Consider the following 19,684-nt stretch of genomic DNA (forward strand, 5'->3'; position numbering starts at 1 on the left):
AGCAAACATCATGCTCAACGTTAAAGACTGAAAGATTTACTCCTGAAATCAGGAACAGGGCCAGGAAGCTGCCCTTCATAACTGTTACTCAATAGTGTACTGGAAGTTCTACCCAGAATCTTGAGGAAAGAAATAAAAGGCATCCATGGGTGAATGGAAAAATTAAAACCGTGTCTCTTCACAGAACATAGGTCACATCATCTTATATATGAAACTACCTATAATCAGCAAAGAAATTATTTGAGCTAATCAACTAAGTAATAAGCAAAGTTATAGAACAAAATATCAATTCATGAAAATCTATCTTATATGCATACGCTGGCAAAAAATAATCTGAAAAAGAATTTCTGAGAACAATTCCATTTGTAATAATGTCAACATCAATATTTAGGAGTATATTTAATCAAGGTACAAGACTTGTTTTTATGTATGTAAAGTTGTATGTTTGAAATTACTGGAAAGTCAATTACTTTTCAAAACATCATGTATGTCAACAGCATGCCAGAAAAGCAGAGAAAACATCAAACTTCCATATAGAAGCCAAGCCTTACCCAGATCCAGTTCACCCAAAGTCCACATGTCATTTAGAGGCACTGTGGGAAGGTTATATTAGGAGCCACTGTCCTCCGTGTTGTGGACGACCTGGATATGGTAGAAAGAGTGGGATTTTTGAATTCCAATTTTCCACTTCATTCCATAAAAAAACGATTAAAACTAATAAATAAATTCAGTAAAGTTGCAAAATCAATACACAGAAACCAGTTGCATTTCTAAACACTAATAATGAACCATCAGGAAGAGAAAGAAAGCAACCCTATTTACAACTGCATCAAAAAGAACAAAATACCTGGGAATAAAGTCAACCAAGGAGGTGAAAGACCTGCACACTGAAAACTTGAAGACATTGATGAAGACATTGCAAAACACACCAATAAATGGAAAGATATCCTGTTCTCATGGAATGGAACAAATAATATTGTTAAAACATCCATGCTACCCAAAGCAGTGGACACAGTGAATGCAATCCCTCCCAAACTTCCATGGTATTTTCCCCCCAAATAGAGCAAATCCTCCTAATATCTGTGGGGAACCACAAAGGACCCCAAATAGCCAAAGAAACCCTGAAAAAAGAGAACGGGCTGGAGGCATCTCCCTCCCTGACGTCACACTCTGCTGAGAAGCTACAGTCACCAAAACAGCGTGGAACTGGCTCAAAACGGGCACAGGGACCAGAGGAACAGGACAGAGAGACCAGAATTCAACCCACACGGACGGGGTTGGTGAATTTATGACACAGGGACCAAGGACACACCAAGGAGCATGACACTCCCCACGATAAATGGTGCTGGGAAAACTGGACGCCCCATAACTCACGCTGGCTACCCTGCACACAAACCTGACCAAACACCCAGCTTTCCACGCCAAGCCCTCCCTTGCTCACACGAAGACGGACCCCCTCAATGGTCAGTCGCCCACAGGAAGCTTCTCCCCACTTTTCCTCACCGTCTCTTCACCTTTTCCTCAGGCATCACCTGGGTCCTCAGGAAACCTAGTTCCCTAGTCAGCGTGGACGCAGCCCCACTTTGTCCTGAAGCCGAAACCCCAGCGAGTCCTAAGGAGATGGAGACCGAGCTCCTCTCAGCAGAGACGCTGAGCCTGGCGTCCTACCCGAAGGCCCCCGCCCCCGCCCCCGCCCCCGCGCCTGAGGAGGCTCAACTGCTCTCAGCTGACCTCACAATCGAGTTCGCAGGGAACGAGCATGCGCTGTGGGTCAGAGAGGCGAACTCGGCGTCACCCTGTGGTCAGTGCAGGAAGTGCAGGCCGCGCCTCCCTCACAGGTCACTGGAGGCAGCGTGCCCTACTGACAGGACTGCTGAATCCATTAAACTGGAAATTCAAACTAAAATGGAGTCTCTATCCCAAAACTTTTCTAAAAGTAGTTAAGGAACAATTAATTGGAAACCATTTGGAATGAAGTGAATGTAGATGCAAACTTTACAACTTATACCAAATTCACTCAAAGTTATTCAGAGGCAAATTTTATTTTAGTTTATAATTTATGTTTGGCTGCATTGGGTCTTCGTTGCTGCATGTGGGCTTTCTCTAGTTGCGTCGAGCAGGGCTACTCTTCATTGCGGTGCACGGGCTTCTCATTGCGGTGGCTTCTCTTGTGGGCGAGCACGGGCTCTAGGCGCGCAGGCTTCAGTAGTTGTGCCGCGCAGGCTTGGTTGCTCTGCGGCATGTGGGAGCTTCCCGGACCAGGGCTCGAGCCCGTGTCCCCTGCATTGGCAGGCGGACTCTTAACCACTGCGTCACCAGGGAAGTCCCCACAGACAAACTTTAAATACAAAACTATTCAAGGGGCTTCCCTGGTGGCGCAGTGGTTGAGAATCTGCCGGCTAATGCAGGGGACACGGCTTCGAGCCCTGGTCTGGGAAGATCCCACATGCCGTGGAGCAACTAGGCCCGTGAGCCACAACTACTGAGCCTGCGCGTCTGGAGCCTGTGCTCCGCAACAAGAGAGGCGGCGATAGTGAGAGGCCCGCGCACCGCGATGAAGAGTGGCCCCCGCTTGCCACAACTAGAGAAAGCCTTCGCACAGAAACGAAGACCCAACGCAGCCAAAAATAAATTAATTAATTAATCAATTTAAAAAAAAGCTGTCTCTCAAATTTAACTAACAGAATATATTCAGGAAAAACGCATACGCCCTTTTTGGCCAAACAAAGAAGCGGGCAATGCAAATCAACACTACAAAGAGGTATCACTTCGAGTCAGAAAAAAGGACCATCCTCACAAAGGGTAAAAACCAGATATGCAGGACAAGGAGAGGAGAAAAGGGAGCCTTGTTATGCTGAAGGGGGAATGTAAATTGCCAACGGCCACTCTGGAGAAGTGTGCTGTGTTTCCTGAAACATCTAAAAAACAGAGCTACGAAGCATAGGGCGCTTCCACTCATGGGCCTATATTTTGGAAAAACCAAAAATCCACAGGACGCAGGCACCCTATTTACTGCTGCTATGTTTACAACAGCCTCGACTTGGGTACAACTTAAGAGTCCTTGGAAGGAAAAAACGGTGAAAGAAAATTTGGCACTTAAGCACAACGGAATATTCCTCAGCCCTGAAATCAATGAAATGAGGCCAGTTGCAGAAACTCAGGGGGACTTATGTATGGTCATTGAGAGTGAAAGAAGTTAGACAGCAAGAGAAACTTATCATAAGATATCACTTATAAAGGGAATCTAAAAATCGCCAACCATGAACTGAATTACAAACAGAACACCATCACACATTTACAAAACACACTTATGGCTGCTTAAGGAGAAAAGTGTGGTGCGGTGATGCATAAACCAGGAGGTTGAAATTGGCACAGATACCGTTCCATACGCCAATAATGTAATCGCCAAGACATACTCATTGTTCAAGGAACTGGACTCAGCACACTCTATTCACAGAAAAAACATACATCTGACTACTAGAAACTAGAAAAGAATTTATTGATGTCTCTCTGTAAGTGACTCAGGTGGATGTACAGCACCAAGAAACACAACATTGCAAATCAGCTACACCCCATTATAAAAATTAATTATAAAAAAAAAGACAGTGAGAGAGAGAGAGGAATTCTTACAAAATTCAATCAGGGGCTGTGATGCAACTGGACTGACCACATCTACACCCACAGCTGAATGGGACGTAAGGCTGGACACCCTAACCCTAAACCCTAACCCTAACCCTAACCCTAACCCTACCTTAACCCTAACCATAACCCAACACTAACCCTAACCCTAAACCTCAACCCTAACCCTAACCCGTAACCCTAACCCAACCATAAGCATAACCCTAACCCCTAGCCCTAGCCCTAACCCTTAAACCCTAACCCCAAACCCTAACGAAGTTCACAAGTAAACTTCTCGCCCACCTGGAGAGAGTGATTTAATTTTAAAGAGTAAAGACACAATCAGCTCAGTAATTGGCCACGGGGGCTGGAGGGGCCAAGGCTAACCTGAGCTGGAGGAACGTGGGTGCCTGCCTGGATGCTCAGAGGCCAAGGGCTGTTCTGAGAGCTGCTTGGACACCCGTGCAGATGGAACAAAGGATCCGTCCAGTCCCAAGAGCTCCCCACCAGCCCTCACGAACGCAACACCAGACTTCCCTGGTGGCGCAGTGGTTAAGAATCCACCTGCCAATGCAGGGGACACGGGTTTGAGCCCTGGTCCGGGAAGATCCCACATGCTGTGGAGCAACTAAGCCGGTGTACCACAACTACTGAGCCTGCGCTCTAGAACCCGCGAGCCCCAACTGCTGAAGCCCACGTGCTTAGAGCCTGTGCTCTGCATCAAGAGAAGCCACCGCAATGAGAAGCCCCCTCTTGCCGCAACTAGAGAAAGCCTCCGTGCAGCAATGCAGACCCAACACAGCCCAAAGTTAATTAATTAATTAATTAAGAGAAAAAAAAAAGGCAGCCCCTGGGGGCTGGCAGACTGATGCACCAAGTCTTACATCACGTCTACTTAGTATCCTGCATGTCAGGGCCATGCTGGACCTGGGGCTGCCCAGACAGAGTGGGGCCTGCATCACCCTTCCCAGGAGGGAGGGTGGAGGGAAACCCTGCATGACCTTTGAGGCCCTAAGAACCCTTGACTAAGGCTGAGCTCAATTTGAAACAGTGGGTGACCAGAGCAGACATTTCATTTATGTATCAATGAGAATCCAGCACTGGAGGAGCAGAAAACAACGGCCTCGCTCAACCTTGATGCTAATCCTGACATGGACCCTAACCCTAAACTCTGATCCTGACCCTAAGCCCTGACCTAACCTTAGCCTAACCCGTACCCTAAACCTGTACCTTACCCTAACCCATGCTCTACCCACATCCTATCTGTACCCCAATTCTCACACATACCCTAACACCCACTCTAACACAGAACCCTAACACCCTGAGACCAAAACCATAAGCCTTAACCAATAAGCAAAACCATAACCATAAGCAAACCATAAAATATATTCATTAACCATACCCATAAATAACTCATTAACCATAAAACTTAAACCATCACAGCAACCATAAACCATACACAGCCCCAACCCTCACACCAGCCCCAGCCCTAATGCTAACCCTCCAAACCACTTACACCAAGCCAAATCTAATCAGATTATACAAATACATCTTGACAAAGAAAACTGGGGAATTCCCTGGTGGCCCAGTGGTTAGGACTCTGTGCTTTCACTGCCAAGGGCTCGGGTTCGATCCCTGACTGGGGAACTAAGATCCCACAAGCCATGGGACATGGCCAAAATAAATAAATAATTAAAATGAAATAAAACCACTATTTTAAAAACGATTTTAAAAATACAGGAAAAAAACAAGAAAACTACCCCAGTACAACTTATAAATATGAATGTAAAAATCTATCACACAATAATAGCAACATGAAACCAACAGAACTTTAAATGGATAATGCCATAAGCAAGTATCTCTACACCAGGAATTTCGGGTTGCTCAACATATTAAAAGTAAGCAATGTATTCAACCACAATAATGGTGTGAAGCAAAAACACATAACCATATCAATTAATGCAAAAAATCTACAATGAAAATCCAGTGTTATTTCATGAAAAACACTCAAGAAAGCAGGAATAAAAGTAAATTGGTTCAATAGGGAAAAGAGTAGTACAAAAAGCCACAGCAAACATCATGCTCAACGTTAAAGACTGAAAGATTTACTCCTGAAATCAGGAACAGGGCCAGGAAGCTGCCCTTCATAACTGTTACTCAATAGTGTACTGGAAGTTCTACCCAGAATCTTGAGGAAAGAAATAAAAGGCATCCATGGGTGAATGGAAAAATTAAAACCGTGTCTCTTCACAGAACATAGGTCACATCATCTTATATATGAAACTACCTATAATCAGCAAAGAAATTATTTGAGCTAATCAACTAAGTAATAAGCAAAGTTATAGAACAAAATATCAATTCATGAAAATCTATCTTATATGCATACGCTGGCAAAAAATAATCTGAAAAAGAATTTCTGAGAACAATTCCATTTGTAATAATGTCAACATCAATATTTAGGAGTATATTTAATCAAGGTACAAGACTTGTTTTTATGTATGTAAAGTTGTATGTTTGAAATTACTGGAAAGTCAATTACTTTTCAAAACATCATGTATGTCAACAGCATGCCAGAAAAGCAGAGAAAACATCAAACTTCCATATAGAAGCCAAGCCTTACCCAGATCCAGTTCACCCAAAGTCCACATGTCATTTAGAGGCACTGTGGGAAGGTTATATTAGGAGCCACTGTCCTCCGTGTTGTGGACGACCTGGATATGGTAGAAAGAGTGGGATTTTTGAATTCCAATTTTCCACTTCATTCCATCAAAAAACGATTAAAACTAATAAATAAATTCAGTAAAGTTGCAAAATCAATACACAGAAACCAGTTGCATTTCTAAACACTAATAATGAACCATCAGGAAGAGAAAGAAAGCAACCCTATTTACAACTGCATCAAAAAGAACAAAATACCTGGGAATAAAGTCAACCAAGGAGGTGAAAGACCTGCACACTGAAAACTTGAAGACATTGATGAAGACATTGCAAAACACACCAATAAATGGAAAGATATCCTGTTCTCATGGAATGGAACAATTAATATTGTTAAAACATCCATGCTACCCAAAGCAGTGGACACAGTGAATGCAATCCCTCCCAAACTTCCATGGTATTTTCCCCCCAAATAGAGCAAATCCTCCTAATATCTGTGGGGAACCACAAAGGACCCCAAATAGCCAAAGAAACCCTGAAAAAAGAGAACGGGCTGGAGGCATCTCCCTCCCTGACGTCACACTCTGCTGAGAAGCTACAGTCACCAAAACAGCGTGGAACTGGCTCAAAACGGGCACAGGGACCAGAGGAACAGGACAGAGAGACCAGAATTCAACCCACACGGACGGGGTTGGTGAATTTATGACACAGGGACCAAGGACACACCAAGGAGCATGACACTCCCCACGATAAATGGTGCTGGGAAAACTGGACGCCCCATAACTCACGCTGGCTACCCTGCACACAAACCTGACCAAACACCCAGCTTTCCACGCCAAGCCCTCCCTTGCTCACACGAAGACGGACCCCCTCAACGGTCAGTCGCCCACAGGAAGCTTCTCCCCACTTTTCCTCACCGTCTCTTCACCTTTTCCTCAGGCATCACCTGGGTCCTCAGGAAACCTAGTTCCCTAGTCAGCGTGGACGCAGCCCCACTTTGTCCTGAAGCCGAAACCCCAGCGAGTCCTAAGGAGATGGAGACCGAGCTCCTCTCAGCAGAGACGCTGAGCCTGGCGTCCTACCCGAAGGCCCCCGCCCCCGCCCCCGCCCCCGCGCCTGAGGAGGCTCAACTGCTCTCAGCTGACCTCACAATCGAGTTCGCAGGGAACGAGCATGCGCTGTGGGTCAGAGAGGCGAACTCGGCGCCACCCTGTGGTCAGTGCAGGAAGTGCAGGCCGCGACTCCCTCACAGGTCACTGGAGGCAGCATGCCCTACTGACAGGACTGCTGAATCCATTAAACTGGAAATTCAAACTAAAATGGAGTCTCTATCCCAAAACTTTTCTAAAAGTAGTTAAGGAACAATTAATTGGAAACCATTTGGAATGAAGTGAATGTAGATGCAAACTTTACAACTTATACCAAATTCACTCAAAGTTATTCAGAGGCAAATTTTATTTTAGTTTATAATTTATGTTTGGCTGCATTGGGTCTTCGTTGCTGCATGTGGGCTTTCTCTAGTTGCGTCGAGCAGGGCTACTCTTCATTGCGGTGCACGGGCTTCTCATTGCGGTGGCTTCTCTTGTGGGCGAGCACGGGCTCTAGGCGCGCAGGCTTCAGTAGTTGTGCCGCGCAGGCTTGGTTGCTCTGCGGCATGTGGGAGCTTCCCGGACCAGGGCTCGAGCCCGTGTCCCCTGCATTGGCAGGCGGACTCTTAACCACTGCGTCACCAGGGAAGTCCCCACAGACAAACTTTAAATACAAAACTATTCAAGGGGCTTCCCTGGTGGCGCAGTGGTTGAGAATCTGCCGGCTAATGCAGGGGACACGGCTTCGAGCCCTGGTCTGTGAAGATCCCACATGCCGCGGAGCAACTAGGCCCGTGAGCCACAACTACTGAGCCTGCGCGTCTGGAGCCTGTGCTCCGCAACAAGAGAGGCGGCGATAGTGAGAGGCCCGCGCACCGCGATGAAGAGTGGCCCCCGCTTGCCACAACTAGAGAAAGCCTTCGCACAGAAACGAAGACCCAACGCAGCCAAAAATAAATTAATTAATTAATCAATTTAAAAAAAAAGCTGTCTCTCAAATTTAACTAACAGAATATATTCAGGAAAAACGCATACGCCCTTTTTGGCCAAACAAAGAAGCGGGCAATGCAAATCAACACTACAAAGAGGTATCACTTCGAGTCAGAAAAAAGGACCATCCTCACAAAGGGTAAAAACCAGATATGCAGGACAAGGAGAGGAGAAAAGGGAGCCTTGTTATGCTGAAGGGGGAATGTAAATTGCCAATGGCCACTCTGGAGAAGTGTGCTGTGTTTCCTGAAACATCTAAAAAACAGAGCTACGAAGCATAGGGCGCTTCCACTCATGGGCCTATATTTTGGAAAAACCAAAAATCCACAGGACGCAGGCACCCTATTTACTGCTGCTATGTTTACAACAGCCTCGACTTGGGTACAACTTAAGAGTCCTTGGAAGGAAAAAACGGTGAAAGAAAATTTGGCACTTAAGCACAACGGAATATTCCTCAGCCCTGAAATCAATGAAATGAGGCCAGTTGCAGAAACTCAGGGGGACTTATGTATGGTCATTGAGAGTGAAAGAAGTTAGACAGCAAGAGAAACTTATCATAAGATATCACTTATAAAGGGAATCTAAAAATCGCCAACCATGAACTGAATTACAAACAGAACACCATCACACATTTACAAAACACACTTATGGCTGCTTAAGGAGAAAAGTGTGGTGCGGTGATGCATAAACCAGGAGGTTGAAATTGGCACAGATACCGTTCCATACGCCAATAATGTAATCGCCAAGACATACTCATTGTTCAAGGAACTGGACTCAGCACACTCTATTCACAGAAAAAACATACATCTGACTACTAGAAACTAGAAAAGAATTTATTGATGTCTCTCTGTAAGTGACTCAGGTGGATGTACAGCACCAAGAAACACAACATTGCAAATCAGCTACACCCCATTATAAAAATTAATTATAAAAAAAAAGACAGTGAGAGAGAGAGAGGAATTCTTACAAAATTCAATCAGGGGCTGTGATGCAACTGGACTGACCACATCTACACCCACAGCTGAATGGGACGTAAGGCTGGACACCCTAACCCTAAACCCTAACCCTAACCCTAACCCTAACCCAACCCTAACCCTACCTTAACCCTAACCATAACCCAACACTAACCCTAACCCTAAACCTCAACCCTAACCCTAACCCGTAACCCTAACCCAACCATAAGCATAACCCTAACCCCTAGCCCTAGCCCTAACCCTTAAACCCTAACCCCAAACCCTAACGAAGTTCACAAGTAAACTTCTCGCCCACCTGGAGAGAGTGATTTAATTTTAAAGAGTAAAGACACAATCAGCTCAGTAATTGGCCACGGGGGCTGGAGGGGCCAAGGCTAACCTGAGCTGGAGGAACGTGGGTGCCTGCCTGGATGCTCAGAGGCCAAGGGCTGTTCTGAGAGCTGCTTGGACACCCGTGCAGATGGAACAAAGGATCCGTCCAGTCCCAAGAGCTCCCCACCAGCCCTCACGAACGCAACACCAGACTTCCCTGGTGGCGCAGTGGTTAAGAATCCACCTGCCAATGCAGGGGACACGGGTTTGAGCCCTGGTCCGGGAAGATCCCACATGCTGTGGAGCAACTAAGCCGGTGTACCACAACTACTGAGCCTGCGCTCTAGAACCCGCGAGCCCCAACTGCTGAAGCCCACGTGCTTAGAGCCTGTGCTCTGCATCAAGAGAAGCCACCGCAATGAGAAGCCCCCTCTTGCCGCAACTAGAGAAAGCCTCCGTGCAGCAATGCAGACCCAACACAGCCCAAAGTTAATTAATTAATTAATTAAGAGAAAAAAAAAGGCAGCCCCTGGGGGCTGGCAGACTGATGCACCAAGTCTTACATCACGTCTACTTAGTATCCTGCATGTCAGGGCCATGCTGGACCTGGGGCTGCCCAGACAGAGTGGGGCCTGCATCACCCTTCCCAGGAGGGAGGGTGGAGGGAAACCCTGCATGACCTCTGAGGCCCTAAGAACCCTTGACTAAGGCTGAGCTCAATTTGAAACAGTGGGTGACCAGAGCAGACATTTCATTTATGTATCAATGAGAATCCAGCACTGGAGGAGCAGAAAACAACGGCCTCGCTCAACCTTGATGCTAATCCTGACATGGACCCTAACCCTAAACTCTGATCCTGACCCTAAGCCCTGACCTAACCTTAGCCTAACCCGTACCCTAAACCTGTACCTTACCCTAACCCATGCTCTACCCACATCCTACCTGTACCCCAATTCTCACCCATACCCTAACACCCACTCTAACACAGAACCCTAACACCCTGAGACCAAAACCATAAGCCTTAACCAATAAGCAAAACCATAACCATAAGCAAACCATAAAATATATTCATTAACCATACCCATAAATAACTCATTAACCATAAAACTTAAACCATCACAGCAACCATAAACCATACACAGCCCCAACCCTCACACCAGCCCCAGCCCTAATGCTAACTCTCCAAACCACTTACACCAAGCCAAGTCTAATCAGATTATACAAATACATCTTGACAAAGAAAACTGGGGAATTCCCTGGTGGCCCAGTGGTTAGGACTCTGTGCTTTCACTGCCAAGGGCTCGGGTTCGATCCCTGACTGGGGAACTAAGATCCCACAAGCCATGGGACATGGCCAAAATAAATAAATAATTAAAATGAAATAAAACCACTATTTTAAAAACGATTTTAAAAATACAGGAAAAAAACAAGAAAACTACCCCAGTACAACTTATAAATATGAATGTAAAAATCTATCACACAATAATAGCAACATGAAACCAACAGAACTTTAAATGGATAATGCCATAAGCAAGTATCTCTACACCAGGAATTTCGGGTTGCTCAACATATTAAAAGTAAGCAATGTATTCAACCACAATAATGGTGTGAAGCAAAAACACATAACCATATCAATTAATGCAAAAAATCTACAATGAAAATCCAGTGTTATTTCATGAAAAACACTCAAGAAAGCAGGAATAAAAGTAAATTGGTTCAATAGGGAAAAGAGTAGTACAAAAAGCCACAGCAAACATCATGCTCAACGTTAAAGACTGAAAGATTTACTCCTGAAATCAGGAACAGGGCCAGGAAGCTGCCCTTCATAACTGTTACTCAATAGTGTACTGGAAGTTCTACCCAGAATCTTGAGGAAAGAAATAAAAGGCATCCATGGGTGAATGGAAAAATTAAAACCGTGTCTCTTCACAGAACATAGGTCACATCATCTTATATATGAAACTACCTATAATCAGCAAAGAAATTATTTGAGCTAATCAACTAAGTAATAAGCAAAGTTATAGAACAAAATATCAATTCATGAAAATCTATCTTATATGCATACGCTGGCAAAAAATAATCTGAAAAAGAATTTCTGAGAACAATTCCATTTGTAATAATGTCAACATCAATATTTAGGAGTATATTTAATCAAGGTACAAGACTTGTTTTTATGTATGTAAAGTTGTATGTTTGAAATTACTGGAAAGTCAATTACTTTTCAAAACATCATGTATGTCAACAGCATGCCAGAAAAGCAGAGAAAACATCAAACTTCCATATAGAAGCCAAGCCTTACCCAGATCCAGTTCACCCAAAGTCCACATGTCATTTAGAGGCACTGTGGGAAGGTTATATTAGGAGCCACTGTCCTCCGTGTTGTGGACGACCTGGATATGGTAGAAAGAGTGGGATTTTTGAATTCCAATTTTCCACTTCATTCCATAAAAAAACGATTAAAACTAATAAATAAATTCAGTAAAGTTGCAAAATCAATACACAGAAACCAGTTGCATTTCTAAACACTAATAATGAACCATCAGGAAGAGAAAGAAAGCAACCCTATTTACAACTGCATCAAAAAGAACAAAATACCTGGGAATAAAGTCAACCAAGGAGGTGAAAGACCTGCACACTGAAAACTTGAAGACATTGATGAAGACATTGCAAAACACACCAATAAATGGAAAGATATCCTGTTCTCATGGAATAGAACAATTAATATTGTTAAAACATCCATGCTACCCAAAGCAGTGGACACAGTGAATGCAATCCCTCCCAAACTTCCATGGTATTTTCCCCCCAAATAGAGCAAATCCTCCTAATATCTGTGGGGAACCACAAAGGACCCCAAATAGCCAAAGAAACCCTGAAAAAAGAGAACGGGCTGGAGGCATCTCCCTCCCTGACGTCACACTCTGCTGAGAAGCTACAGTCACCAAAACAGCGTGGAACTGGCTCAAAACGGGCACAGGGACCAGAGGAACAGGACAGAGAGACCAGAATTCAACCCACACGGACGGGGTTGGTGAATTTATGACACAGGGACCAAGGACACACCAAGGAGCATGACACTCCCCACGATAAATGGTGCTGGGAAAACTGGACGCCCCATAACTCACGCTGGCTACCCTGCACACAAACCTGACCAAACACCCAGCTTTCCACGCCAAGCCCTCCCTTGCTCACACGAAGACGGACCCCCTCAACGGTCAGTCGCCCACAGGAAGCTTCTCCCCACTTTTCCTCACCGTCTCTTCACCTTTTCCTCAGGCATCACCTGGGTCCTCAGGAAACCTAGTTCCCTAGTCAGCGTGGACGCAGCCCCACTTTGTCCTGAAGCCGAAACCCCAGCGAGTCCTAAGGAGATGGAGACCGAGCTCCTCTCAGCAGAGACGCTGAGCCTGGCGTCCTACCCGAAGGCCCCCGTCCCCGCCCCCGCCCCCGCGCCTGAGGAGGCTCAACTGCTCTCAGCTGACCTCACAATCGAGTTCGCAGGGAACGAGCATGCGCTGTGGGTCAGAGAGGCGAACTCGGCGCCACCCTGTGGTCAGTGCAGGAAGTGCAGGCCGCGCCTCCCTCACAGGTCACTGGAGGCAGCGTGCCCTACTGACAGGACTGCTGAATCCATTAAACTGGAAATTCAAACTAAAATGGAGTCTCTATCCCAAAACTTTTCTAAAAGTAGTTAAGGAACAATTAATTGGAAACCATTTGGAATGAAGTGAATGTAGATGCAAACTTTACAACTTATACCAAATTCACTCAAAGTTATTCAGAGGCAAATTTTATTTTAGTTTATAATTTATGTTTGGCTGCATTGGGTCTTCGTTGCTGCATGTGGGCTTTCTCTAGTTGCGTCGAGCAGGGCTACTCTTCATTGCGGTGCACGGGCTTCTCATTGCGGTGGCTTCTCTTGTGGGCGAGCACGGGCTCTAGGCGCGCAGGCTTCAGTAGTTGTGCCGCGCAGGCTTGGTTGCTCTGCGGCATGTGGGAGCTTCCCGGACCAGGGCTCGAGCCCGTGTCCCCTGCATTGGCAGGCGGACTCTTAACCACTGCGTCACCAGGGAAGTCCCCACAGACAAACTTTAAATACAAAACTATTCAAGGGGCTTCCCTGGTGGCGCAGTGGTTGAGAATCTGCCGGCTAATGCAGGGGACACGGCTTCGAGCCCTGGTCTGGGAAGATCCCACATGCCGCGGAGCAACTAGGCCCGTGAGCCACAACTACTGAGCCTGCGCGTCTGGAGCCTGTGCTCCGCAACAAGAGAGGCGGCGATAGTGAGAGGCCCGCGCACCGCGATGAAGAGTGGCCCCCGCTTGCCACAACTAGAGAAAGCCTTCGCACAGAAACGAAGACCCAACGCAGCCAAAAATAAATTAATTAATTAATCAATTTAAAAAAAAAGCTGTCTCTCAAATTTAACTAACAGAATATATTCAGGAAAAACGCATACGCCCTTTTTGGCCAAACAAAGAAGCGGGCAATGCAAATCAACACTACAAAGAGGTATCACTTCGAGTCAGAAAAAAGGACCATCCTCACAAAGGGTAAAAACCAGATATGCAGGACAAGGAGAGGAGAAAAGGGAGCCTTGTTATGCTGAAGGGGGAATGTAAATTGCCAACGGCCACTCTGGAGAAGTGTGCTGTGTTTCCTGAAACATCTAAAAAACAGAGCTACGAAGCATAGGGCGCTTCCACTCATGGGCCTATATTTTGGAAAAACCAAAAATCCACAGGACGCAGGCACCCTATTTACTGCTGCTATGTTTACAACAGCCTCGACTTGGGTACAACTTAAGAGTCCTTGGAAGGAAAAAACGGTGAAAGAAAATTTGGCACTTAAGCACAACGGAATATTCCTCAGCCCTGAAATCAATGAAATGAGGCCAGTTGCAGAAACTCAGGGGGACTTATGTATGGTCATTGAGAGTGAAAGAAGTTAGACAGCAAGAGAAACTTATCATAAGATATCACTTATAAAGGGAATCTAAAAATCGCCAACCATGAACTGAATTACAAACAGAACACCATCACACATTTACAAAACACACTTATGGCTGCTTAAGGAGAAAAGTGTGGTGCGGTGATGCATAAACCAGGAGGTTGAAATTGGCACAGATACCGTTCCATACGCCAATAATGTAATCGCCAAGACATACTCATTGTTCAAGGAACTGGACTCAGCACACTCTATTCACAGAAAAAACATACATCTGACTACTAGAAACTAGAAAAGAATTTATTGATGTCTCTCTGTAAGTGACTCAGGTGGATGTACAGCACCAAGAAACACAACATTGCAAATCAGCTACACCCCATTATAAAAATTAATTATAAAAAAAAAGACAGTGAGAGAGAGAGAGGAATTCTTACAAAATTCAATCAGGGGCTGTGATGCAACTGGACTGACCACATCTACACCCACAGCTGAATGGGACGTAAGGCTGGACACCCTAACCCTAAACCCTAACCCTAACCCTAACCCTAACCCAACCCTAACCCTACCTTAACCCTAACCATAACCCAACACTAACCCTAACCCTAAACCTCAACCCTAACCCTAACCCGTAACCCTAACCCAACCATAAGCATAACCCTAACCCCTAGCCCTAGCCCTAACCCTTAAACCCTAACCCCAAACCCTAACGAAGTTCACAAGTAAACTTCTCGCCCACCTGGAGAGAGTGATTTAATTTTAAAGAGTAAAGACACAATCAGCTCAGTAATTGGCCACGGGGGCTGGAGGGGCCAAGGCTAACCTGAGCTGGAGGAACGTGGGTGCCTGCCTGGATGCTCAGAGGCCAAGGGCTGTTCTGAGAGCTGCTTGGACACCCGTGCAGATGGAACAAAGGATCCGTCCAGTCCCAAGAGCTCCCCACCAGCCCTCACGAACGCAACACCAGACTTCCCTGGTGGCGCAGTGGTTAAGAATCCACCTGCCAATGCAGGGGACACGGGTTTGAGCCCTGGTCCGGGAAGATCCCACATGCTGTGGAGCAACTAAGCCGGTGTACCACAACTACTGAGCCTGCGCTCTAGAACCCGCGAGCCCCAACTGCTGAAGCCCACGTGCTTAGAGCCTGTGCTCTGCATCAAGAGAAGCCACCGCAATGAGAAGCCCCCTCTTGCCGCAACTAGAGAAAGCCTCCGTGCAGCAATGCAGACCCAACACAGCCCAAAGTTAATTAATTAATTAATTAAGAGAAAAAAACAGGCAGCCCCTGGGGGCTGGCAGACTGATGCACCAAGTCTTACATCACGTCTAATTAGTATCCTGCATGTCAGGGCCATGCTGGACCTGGGGCTGCCCAGACAGAGTGGGGCCTGCATCACCCTTCCCAGGAGGGAGGGTGGAGGGAAACCCTGCATGACCTCTGAGGCCCTAAGAACCCTTGACTAAGGCTGAGCTCAATTTGAAACAGTGGGTGACCAGAGCAGACATTTCATTTATGTATCAATGAGAATCCAGCACTGGAGGAGCAGAAAACAATGGCCTCGCTCAACCTTGATGCTAATCCTGACATGGACCCTAACCCTAAACTCTGATCCTGACCCTAAGCCCTGACCTAACCTTAGCCTAACCCGTACCCTAAACCTGTACCTTACCCTAACCCATGCTCTACCCACATCCTACCTGTACCCCAATTCTCACCCATACCCTAACACCCACTCTAACACAGAACCCTAACACCCTGAGACCAAAACCATAAGCCTTAACCAATAAGCAAAACCATAACCATAAGCAAACCATAAAATATATTCATTAACCATACCCATAAATAACTCATTAACCATAAAACTTAAACCATCACAGCAACCATAAACCATACACAGCCCCAACCCTCACACCAGCCCCAGCCCTAATGCTAACCCTCCAAACCACTTACACCAAGCCAAGTCTAATCAGATTATACAAATACATCTTGACAAAGAAAACTGGGGAATTCCCTGGTGGCCCAGTGGTTAGGACTCTGTGCTTTCACTGCCAAGGGCTCGGGTTCGATCCCTGACTGGGGAACTAAGATCCCACAAGCCATGGGACATGGCCAAAATAAATAAATAATTAAAATGAAATAAAACCACTATTTTAAAAACGATTTTAAAAATACAGGAAAAAAACAAGAAAACTACCCCAGTACAACTTATAAATATGAATGTAAAAATCTATCACACAATAATAGCAACATGAAACCAACAGAACTTTAAATGGATAATGCCATAAGCAAGTATCTCTACACCAGGAATTTCGGGTTGCTCAACATATTAAAAGTAAGCAATGTATTCAACCACAATAATGGTGTGAAGCAAAAACACATAACCATATCAATTAATGCAAAAAATCTACAATGAAAATCCAGTGTTATTTCATGAAAAACACTCAAGAAAGCAGGAATAAAAGTAAATTGGTTCAATAGGGAAAAGAGTAGTTCAAAAAGCCACAGCAAACATCATGCTCAACGTTAAAGACTGAAAGATTTACTCCTGAAATCAGGAACAGGGCCAGGAAGCTGCCCTTCATAACTGTTACTCAATAGTGTACTGGAAGTTCTACCCAGAATCTTGAGGAAAGAAATAAAAGGCATCCATGGGTGAATGGAAAAGTTAAAACCGTGTCTCTTCACAGAACATAGGTCACATCATCTTATATATGAAACTACCTATAATCAGCAAAGAAATTATTTGAGCTAATTAACTAAGTAATAAGCAAAGTTATAGAACAAAATATCAATTCATGAAAATCTATCTTATATGCATACGCTGGCAAAAAATAATCTGAAAAAGAAATTGTGAGAACAATTCCATTTGTAATAATGTCAACATCAATATTTAGGAGTATATTTAATCAAGGTACAAGACTTGTTTTTATGTATGTAAAGTTGTATGTTTGAAATTACTGGAAAGTCAATTACTTTTCAAAACATCATGTATGTCAACAGCATGCCAGAAAAGCAGAGAAAACATCAAACTTCCATATAGAAGCCAAGCCTTACCCAGATCCAGTTCACCCAAAGTCCACATGTCATTTAGAGGCACTGTGGGAAGGTTATATTAGGAGCCACTCTCCTCCGTGTTGTGGACGACCTGGATATGGTAGAAACAGTGGGATTTTTGAATTCCAATTTTCCACTTCATTCCATAAAAAAACGATTAAAACTAATAAATAAATTCAGTAAAGTTGCAAAATCAATACACAGAAACCAGTTGCATTTCTAAACACTAATAATGAACCATCAGGAAGAGAAAGAAAGCAACCCTATTTACAACTGCATCAAAAAGAACAAAATACCTGGGAATAAAGTCAACCAAGGAGGTGAAAGACCTGCACACTGAAAACTTGAAGACATTGATGAAGACATTGCAAAACACACCAATAAATGGAAAGATATCCTGTTCTCATGGAATAGAACAATTAATATTGTTAAAACATCCATGCTACCCAAAGCAGTGGACACAGTGAATGCAATCCCTCCCAAACTTCCATGGTATTTTCCCCCCAAATAGAGCAAATCCTCCTAATATCTGTGGGGAACCACAAAGGACCCCAAATAGCCAAAGAAACCCTGAAAAAAGAGAACGGGCTGGAGGCATCTCCCTCCCTGACGTCACACTCTGCTGAGAAGCTACAGTCACCAAAACAGCGTGGAACTGGCTCAAAACGGGCACAGGGACCAGAGGAACAGGACAGAGAGACCAGAATTCAACCCACACGGACGGGGTTGGTGAATTTATGACACAGGGACCAAGGACACACCAAGGAGCATGACACTCCCCACGATAAATGGTGCTGGGAAAACTGGACGCCCCATAACTCACGCTGGCTACCCTGCACACAAACCTGACCAAACACCCAGCTTTCCACGCCAAGCCCTCCCTTGCTCACACGAAGACGGACCCCCTCAACGGTCAGTCGCCCACAGGAAGCTTCTCCCCACTTTTCCTCACCGTCTCTTCACCTTTTCCTCAGGCATCACCTGGGTCCTCAGGAAACCTAGTTCCCTAGTCAGCGTGGACGCAGCCCCACTTTGTCCTGAAGCCGAAACCCCAGCGAGTCCTAAGGAGATGGAGACCGAGCTCCTCTCAGCAGAGACGCTGAGCCTGGCGTCCTACCCGAAGGCCCCCGTCCCCGCCCCCGCCCCCGCGCCTGAGGAGGCTCAACTGCTCTCAGCTGACCTCACAATCGAGTTCGCAGGGAACGAGCATGCGCTGTGGGTCAGAGAGGCGAACTCGGCGCCACCCTGTGGTCAGTGCAGGAAGTGCAGGCCGCGCCTCCCTCACAGGTCACTGGAGGCAGCGTGCCCTACTGACAGGACTGCTGAATCCATTAAACTGGAAATTCAAACTAAAATGGAGTCTCTATCCCAAAACTTTTCTAAAAGTAGTTAAGGAACAATTAATTGGAAACCATTTGGAATGAAGTGAATGTAGATGCAAACTTTACAACTTATACCAAATTCACTCAAAGTTATTCAGAGGCAAATTTTATTTTAGTTTATAATTTATGTTTGGCTGCATTGGGTCTTCGTTGCTGCATGTGGGCTTTCTCTAGTTGCGTCGAGCAGGGCTACTCTTCATTGCGGTGCACGGGCTTCTCATTGCGGTGGCTTCTCTTGTGGGCGAGCACGGGCTCTAGGCGCGCAGGCTTCAGTAGTTGTGCCGCGCAGGCTTGGTTGCTCTGCGGCATGTGGGAGCATCCCGGACCAGGGCTCGAGCCCGTGTCCCCTGCATTGGCAGGCGGACTCTTAACCACTGCGTCACCAGGGAAGTCCCCACAGACAAACTTTAAATACAAAACTATTCAAGGGGCTTCCCTGGTGGCGCAGTGGTTGAGAATCTGCCGGCTAATGCAGGGGACACGGCTTCGAGCCCTGGTCTGTGAAGATCCCACATGCCGCGGAGCAACTAGGCCCGTGAGCCACAACTACTGAGCCTGCGCGTCTGGAGCCTGTGCTCCGCAACAAGAGAGGCGGCGATAGTGAGAGGCCCGCGCACCGCGATGAAGAGTGGCCCCCGCTTGCCACAACTAGAGAAAGCCTTCGCACA

The sequence above is a fragment of the Balaenoptera physalus genome (assembly GCF_965194825.1).
Source record: "Balaenoptera physalus genome assembly, contig: HAP1_SCAFFOLD_1132, whole genome shotgun sequence".
NCBI classification, from domain to species: Eukaryota; Metazoa; Chordata; class Mammalia; order Artiodactyla; family Balaenopteridae; genus Balaenoptera; species Balaenoptera physalus.